The sequence below is a fragment of the Ailuropoda melanoleuca genome, chromosome 16 (genome assembly GCF_002007445.2).
Source record: "Ailuropoda melanoleuca isolate Jingjing chromosome 16, ASM200744v2, whole genome shotgun sequence".
Lineage (NCBI taxonomy): Eukaryota > Metazoa > Chordata > Mammalia > Carnivora > Ursidae > Ailuropoda > Ailuropoda melanoleuca.
In genome coordinates, this window is record NC_048233.1 from 57506365 (window position 1) to 57515194 (window position 8830).

Consider the following 8830-nt stretch of genomic DNA (forward strand, 5'->3'; position numbering starts at 1 on the left):
CATATGCACCCCAATGTTCATAGCAGCATTGTCCACAATAGTTAAATCGTGGAAGGAGCCGAGATGCCCTTTAACAGATGACTGGATTAAGAAGCTGTGTTCCATATATACAATGGACTATCACTCAGCCATGAAAAAGAACGATTTCTCAACATTTGCTGCAACATGGATGGCACTAGAGGAGATAATGCTAAGCGAAATAAGTCAAACAGAGAAAGACAATTATCATATGGTGTCACTCATTTATGGAACATAAAAAGTAGGAAGATTGGTAGGAGAAGAAAAGGAAGAAGAAAGGGGGGGTAAACAGAGGGGGAATGAACCACAAGAGACTATGGACTCTAGGAAACAAACGGACAGCTTCAGAGGGGAGCGGGGTGGGGGAATGGGATAGGCTGGTGATGGGTATTAAGGAGGGCACATATTGCGCGGTGCACTGGGTGTTATATGCAAGTAATGAATCATGGAACTTTACATCAAAAACTAGGGTTGTACTGTATGGTGACTAACATAATATAATAAAAAAAAATTATTTAAAAAAGGGGGGAGGAGTAGGATTCACACAGCAGTCACTGTTCCATAGATATTCTGAAATATATCCGGGTACAAGGTGCCATTCCCTTGATTAGGGCTCACTCCTATTCCCTGGGAATGATTCTATTTGGCTTTTGGCTCTAGCCCCTTGGCTATTGGATCCATCCTCTGATTAACCGTGCCTTTTTCATTAGAGATCAACACTGTTTATTGCTAATGGTTTCCTTATCCAGTTTTCTAAGTATTAGATCAAGGACCCTAAGCCCTCTTTCATTTCTTATGGTCTCTGTACTTTTAATATAAGCTGGTAGTATTTCTATCAGCACCTAGCACCTTTAAAATTTTTGTAAGAGTTCTATGAATCTAATTTGAGTTTCCTAGATTAAATAAAAACTACAACCACAAATCTTCTTAAGACATATCCTTCTCTAACTTGGCTTCCCAGTGATACTGCTATGAGATAACATCCTTATGATTCTTAGAAGCTTTATTGTTTAGAGAGTGAATGTGTTTGGCATGTGAAGTCCTTAGAGGATACTTGTCTAAATGTTTCTATGAATGATTGCCTAAGATCTTTCTGATATCTATAAAACAAAAACAACAAAAAACAAACAAAACAAAACAAAAGGCCTCCCCAAACACACACACAAGTTAAAATAGTCTTGCCTCCAATTTAATCTTTGGCCTGGAGTCCTTCTGCTCTCAGGAGACACTGGGAATGAGAAACGTTAATTTTGGTACCCAGCAGGTCCTTCTTTCATTTTATTTAAGAGCTCATTCTTTAGCACATCCTTCTCTTCTCACATCTTATCATACACAGCAGGAGGAACCAGATGGCACTTTCAATTTTTCCACCTAGCAATCTCTTTAGCTAGATCACCAAGTCCATCAGGGATATTTCCTATTTTCCATGTTACTCCAAAAATGTTGCTAAATATCTGCCATTATAAAACAAAGATCCCATTTTCTCCAGCTTTAAAACATTTTCCTCTCTTTAAGCTCAAGGTCATTTGGGCTTTCAGAATCACTTGCCTTGACGCTTGTTAGGCTTCCCCATTCTCCTTGAGGCTCTTCGGATTTCCACCTGACACCTGGCCCTGAAGCCAATGCCATGTTTTAGGTTGTTACGATTGCACAAAATTCTAGGTACCAAAATCCGTTTGAATTATCATTTACTGTATCACGTATCACCTCAAATACTGAAACTATTGGATTCCAGACAATCTTCCTTGGCCTTGTTGTCTCACAGAAACTGATTATGTGCTCTCTAATCAGGGGATCAATGATTCTGGCCAGTACAGTTATCACCATAGCTGCCCCTTGGTTTTCAGACATGAAGAACCCACGTGACTGTGACTCTATTGCCTCAATAATTCCTTAGCTACAAAGACTTGAAACTCACTAAACCTAAGATGGGGGTGTGTGTGTACTGGAATAAAAAATTCCTGGCTCAGGCCTTGTACTTCTGGGCTGAGCTATGCTAGTTTATAACTCTCAGAGGCCACTGTAGGAGGGGGTCCTTGCTATCCAAGAGGGAATTGGGGGTTCAAAATTCTCAGCGTTGTGTGTCCTAACCAAGGGTCCTCATTCCATGACTGAGAATCTCACTCCAGCCTGCTTGTGTCATTACTTTATTGCAGGAGTCAGTAAACTTGTTCTGTAAAGGGCCAGTTATTAAATATTCTAGGCTTTTCTGACCTGTGTTTTCTATTGAAACTGCTCAATTCCACCATTAGAAAGCATGAATTGACAATATGAAAACAAATGGATATGGTTATGTTCCAGTAAAACAAGCAAACAAAAATTTTAATAAAAGCCGCTGGTGAGCCAGATGTGGGCAGTGGTTTGCCTTCTTCTGTGTTAGTGTAATGGATGTGTCACGGCTGACCACTTAACAGGTGCTGAATCTAAAAACTTTATTCTGGCCTTAGGACTGATTTTCAACCACATCTACCGTTAGAGAGTAGGCACTTTTAAAAATTGCTATAGAGGCCTTCCAATTTTCCTCTTGTGCTCTTATTTGGACATTCAAAGTTTTTTCTCTGTTCTTTTCTTTATGTACACACTCTAGTTTTGTTAAAAACTTCAGCACATGCTTCAACTGTTTTTAATCATTGTTATTAACCATAGTAATTAGGTGCTACAGATACAATTTCTCAAAATCTTGCCTACCACTTATAGTACATTGTGGCTGGCTATATAATTGATGGAGTCCAGTGCGAAATAAAAATGCAGACCCCTGTTCAAAAAGCTGGAAAAAAGTTTTTCTTTCTTCAATGGTCTCTCTCTCTCTCTCAACTGTCATGGAGATTTTGATTTGCTATTAAGTATCACATTGGCTCAGGCATGGGGAAAGTTGTGGCACAAGTTTAGACCCTCACAGGTGCCCAGGGCCCTGATCTGTGACAAAGTGGGGCAGAATGTGCATGTCTGACCTCCTCCCTCCCTATGCTGCACCCAGGTCTCCACTTGGGCAGAGGTGGACAGCAGTCACTGAGTAGGGACAGAGGAGCAGATGTCCAAGATACAGTTGCAGGAAGGTAAAGAGGCGGGATGGGGGGAGACGGAGTAGGACTGCAAGTGAACTGAAGCTCCAAGCCCTTGGCATATGTTTCATTGTCCTATGGGACTTCCCTGACATAACACAAATTTTAAGATAAAATTCTTAAGACTTTCAAGAGAGTAGACTATAGGACATTAAACCCCGAGTAAAGGGTCTTTGTCACTACATTGGTTGTATGATCATAGAGTTGGTACGGACTATATTCCACCTTCCAGTGTCACAACCAATGGCAATCTGAGTAACTATGACGCCACTGAAAACCATGCATTACCATTTTTTCTCTCTTTTTTTTTTTTCTGATAAGATATCCATGTATTCATTATATACACGTACAACCTAATACCAGATTCACATTCCAAAGACCCATTTCTTTGGGCCATTCCTGGTCTAACTACTGTATCAGTAAGTGTCCCAGCAGGAATAGAGACTATCCACTCAAAAGTGGTGATTAAATAAATTCAAGGAAAAGACTATACAAAGTTTTGAGAGAGGGTTAAGTAAAAATAACAAGGGAGGCAAGCACTCTGGAGAAAATTGGACTAGAAAGCAGTACCACTTTTAAATCAGTAGGGACAAAGACAGCTGTCTTCAGAGAGAAAACTCTAGTTGTAAAATTATCAACAAAAGCTGTAGCCTTCAGTGGAGGAACTCATCCACTGTCAACCACATACCAGGAAGGAGGAAGTTGGTGGAATAATTCCTTCTACCTCTCTTCTCTCCACCTTCTATTCTCCCACTGGTGCCTCCTCCCATTTGCTAACTAAAGCACTCCAAAAGGTGGAATTCCCAAGGCTCACAGTTTTGAGGTATTGAACATAGAATGGGTTGTAAAAATAGAAATAATGGAGCAAAGAGAAGATCCAAGGGAAGTCATTTTTCACTTATGTGCCCACTGTTGTATACATAGCCATGTCCTATACAACCACCACTAAAAATATAATAATAATGTAGTAATTAATGAACTGGATTAATTGTTAATGTAATAGATTAAGTTTTGTGAAATTTGAGATTTATTGTGATGCCAACCAATCCTCAATGATTTCCATATTCTAATAATTAAAGTTTAAGAATCTCTACTGGGAACTAACTGTTGAGCTAGCCCACAGTTTCACATGCATCATAATGGGGTTGATTTGAAGGGTAGATAAGTTTTGGAGTCATTTGTCAGGAATAGTTTTTTGTTATTTCTTTCTTACAATAACAACAGTATTAGTTGTAATATTAATAATAGATTAGTCACTAAACCGAATTCACAGAAATTTTCAGGACAGCAATTTGAAATGGATTGTCAGAGATAGTGCATCCACATCGTAGGATGCCAGACTCTTTTTGTAACTACTTGGAATATAATAAAGTAAAGATAAAACAGAAAAAAAAAATTGAAGGATATAATACCTTACCAAAAAAATTTCATGTAACACAGATTGTGGTTACTTAGGGTATTTATCATACCAAAGGTAATCTCAAGAATGATTGTATTCTAATAACACGACCATGAACCAATTTACTCAGTATTCACTAAGTGTCCAACACTGCTCTGGTCTGCCTGAAGTCCAGAGAAATTGTAATGTATTTCTGCTTAAATGCTGATTAACTGCCTTTCAAATTATTTAGAAAAACAATGACCTCTTTATCGGGTTTCTATTTGAAAACAACAGAAGCCACCCCAGCTAGTTCAAGTAGAAAAGCAATTTATGAAAGGGTATCACGAAATCTCAGGGATCAAGTGTTAAGTTTATAAGCTATCCAACTAACGAATAATACAGCTACATTGCTAAAACTGGGCAATGGACACCTAAACCTCAGCAACTCAACCCCCAAATCTTTATATTTTAGTCACCAACATCATGAGGAAAAAAATGGATCTCTTAATTTATCAAGTACTTCACAATGGTTTCTTCTGAATCAAGATCACACACTGGTGTCTCTGACTGGTGAATCTAGGTTTTTGTTTCCGTTTTTCTAACTGCAAGAAAGACTGAAAATTTGAAGTTCTGGCTTCTTTCTTAAAGGGTGGGAATAGTACACAAATAAAATTATGGCAAATACTACAAATATTGGAAAGTCATTAAAAAGGACATCTGCATGATGAAATAATGTTGGCTAGATTTACTTCCATATGAAAAAAAAAAACGAAAACAAGACACTGTGTGTTAAATAATTACTCTAAACATTAAATAATACACTTCTAAATAACTCGTAGTTCAAAGAGAATACCACAAAGAAAATTACAAAATATTATGAACTAAATAAAAATGAAAGAACAGTAAACTAACTAAATAAATAAAAATTTATGTCTACATCTAACAAAATTCTTACAGGAAATTGATATTTAAATGTTTACAGCAAATAAGAAGAAAGGTCCAAAATCAATGCTCTAGGTTTCTACCGTGTTAAAAAAAAAAAAAAAAAATCTAAAAAACAAGAGTAAAGTAAGCCCAAAGAAAATAGGAAAAAAAAAAAAGTAAAAAGAAAATTCAATAAAATAGGAAATGGATAAAAACAGAGAAAAGCCATTAAAACTCAAAGCAGTTATTCTGAAAAGATCAACAAATTGAGTTTGTAATTAAAACCTTTCCAGAGAAAACATCCCAAGCCCAGATGGCCTCTTAGGCCCAAACCATCAGAGATTTAAGTGAGAAGAATTATCAATCCTTCTATAAATCTTTTAGAAAAACAAGGACCATAACTAAACTTATCTTATATGGCTAGCATTTATAAACTGATCTTATGTGGCTAGCACCAAAACAGACAAAGATATTTCAAGAAAAGAAAAAGACTGATACTCATCGCTAACATACACAGAACAGTCTTAACTAAAAATTAGCAAACAGAATCCAGTAACGTATCTATAGATAGACAGACAGACAGACAGATAGACAGATAACACATTGGGACCAAGTTAGTTTTACCAGAACTAAAATAGTGGCTTACCAAATAAAAATGAATCAGTGTCATTAACAAAATAAAGGAGAAAAAAACATATGATCATCTTAATCACATAATCACCTTAATACATAATGAAAAGATTTAATAAAATCAACACTCATTCATAATAAAAATTCTTCAAAAGCTAAGACCATAGAGAAATTCCTCAACCTGTTATGGGGATGTATCAAAATCAAATATAACTTCATACTTAGTCGTGAATACTTTCCCCCTATGATCAGAAATAACAAGATGTGCACTCACCCTCTCTATTCAACATTGTATGGGAAATGATAGCCAAAGAAGAAATAAATGGCAGAGATTTGGAGGAATGAAGGAAGGAACAGACAAAGCACGAGGAATTTTTAGGATAGTGAAACTAAACTGTACGAATGTAATGGAGGGTACACAATCATAGAAGGTACAATGCATATCAATTGTAAAAAATGCACCACTCTGCCATAAGATGTTAATAACTGGGAAAGTTGGGGCACCCGGGTGGCTCAGTCAGTTAAGCATCTGCCTTCCACTCAGGCCATGATATCAGGGTCCTGGGATGGAGTTCCCCGCCCCCAATCCAGCTCCCTGCTTATCCGGGAGTCAGCTTCTCCCTCTGCGCACCGCCCCCCCCCCGCCCCCGTGCTTGTGTGCGGTCTCTCACAAAAATAAATAAATAAAACCTAAAAAAAATAATTGGGGAAAGTGTGTGAGGATGAAGAATGAGGGAGCATATGGGAACTTTCTGTATGTTCTGTGCAATTTTTCAGTACACCAGGAACTAAAAATAAAGTATACTAATGTATAAAATAAATATGCATGAGTATAAAAAATGACAAATACATGTGCAAGCATATAAATATATATTACTTATAAAAATGGTGAATCTAGTACTGGGTAGAGGGTATTGCTTCCTACTATTCACATTTTCAAAATCATCAAGTTAGGGGAAATAGGAAAATATGAGGAAATCTACAAAATAACATAAAAGAATAAAAAGTAAAATCTGAATAAATTAAAAACAGGTTTATCACCTTGGAAAAATCGAATCCTTTCATATCCCTGCTTAAAATCATCACCAGCTTCCCACTGCTCCTAGGATAAAAGGCTAAACTGCTTAACCAAATGGATGGGGCCCTGCATGGTTCTGACTGCCCCTGCCTCCTTATCCTCACTGTGACACACTGGCTTCCCACCGCCACCATCTCTGCTCTCCGAGATCCAAGTATAACTAAGGATATCCTAACACATGGGAGGAAATGACTCCCCCAAACTTCTCTATCCAGCAGGCCTCTGTTGCGCTGCTGCTGCCTCGGGCTGGATTGGAGGGGCTGAGAAAGTGATTCTCATCCTCACTGTTCTGGACTGTTCCCCCGTATCTCCTCTTGGGAATTTCCCTTGTCCCCCAAATCCAAATGACGTGTTTCCTTAGCAACCTGTGCTCAGTCACCATCTTCTCCAATGTTTTGTACACCTGAGAACGGGGCCGTCGTTTTCCCTCAGCCTCTGGCACACAATAACTACATATTCGATAAACAGACCAAATTTCCAGTTTCTTGTATGTCAAATAAAGGAGTAAGACTAGATAATCTATGGGCAGTAACACGGCTCAAATAATCTCAGTACCAGGAAATACCTTTTTGTTTTGTTTTGTTTTCTTCTGGTCTAAGCGCCCGACGCCCTCAAGCGTCTGGAAATCTTCGGATGTCACGTGGCCTGTCCGGCCTACGGGTGAGCAACCGGGACTCCATTTCCCAGTATGCATCAGGACAAGCAGCCTCTACCTCTGCCCCTCCCTGCACCCCATCCACCTCCACGCCTGGAGTCAGGGCCTCGTAGATCGTCTGAGGTAATCGCCTAGGCCGAGTGGCCGTGGCCGCTGAGGTAGACAGACTGGTGTTCCAGTCGCCTGGTCTCTGTGGCCCACCGCGTCTGTGGTCTGTGCTGGGGCAGCATGGGCTCAGGGACTGTAGATCCGATCCAGTCTGTCCTTTGAGTGAAGTTGGCGCCCCTGAGGACCGTGGTGCTGGAGCTGCTCAGAGAGAGCTGTGGCCACCAGGCAGCAAGATGGTTTTCCACGTGGCCATAGTAAATTTCTAGCTTAAAGGGATTGATTTGGCCACATTGCATTGTTCACAGAGCTGGCCAGGCTGCTCCACGTCTTGGCCATCCAGGTGCAGATGCCTGCCCGGGGAAGGGAGAACCCTTAACTGGACCCGAGCCTCCCCTGCCTGGGTGGGAACAAACAACTCGAGGAACTCCCTGAATCCTAAGAGAGGCGGAGGACCACAATCCGAAAGGGCCGGTGAGAATTAATTAGCTGGGGCCTTCTTTCCCTCAATCGTGCTGGGGATTTGTTAAGGGTGAGAACCACTGGGCCTGATTCTACTGGGGCATATTCATCAGGAATAGCAATTTTTTCATGCTAAAGCTAACCCAAGGAAAGGGAGAATCATTCACTACAGCTCTTGCCCTGGACGATTCAGGAAGGACTGTCCAGCTTTTCCATGTTTAATGGTGACTGAGGAAACACACCTGGCCTGATGAGTTGGACATAATCTGGTATGTTAAAATAGATATTATCATATGGATTACAAATAGCTAAGTAAATGAGTAAATAGAATTTATACAGATTAGAAATAAAGTGACATTTCGGATGACAATACTCTGTGTATAGAAAATCTCAAGATACATATAAAAACAAGTAAGTCTAGTCAGATAATCTATCAACCTCACAAGATTCAAGGAAATACACAGAATTTAGTTGTATTTCTATATTTAAGCAATGTATAGCTGAAAATTGAAATT

The 8830-nt window shown here is 39.3% G+C and overlaps 1 pseudogene; it reads left to right on the forward strand.

The window, feature by feature from the left end:
• Positions 1-7861, forward strand: part of LOC100464885 — a 97019-nt pseudogene extending 89158 nt beyond the window's left edge.
• Positions 7862-8830: the final 969 nt, after the last annotated feature.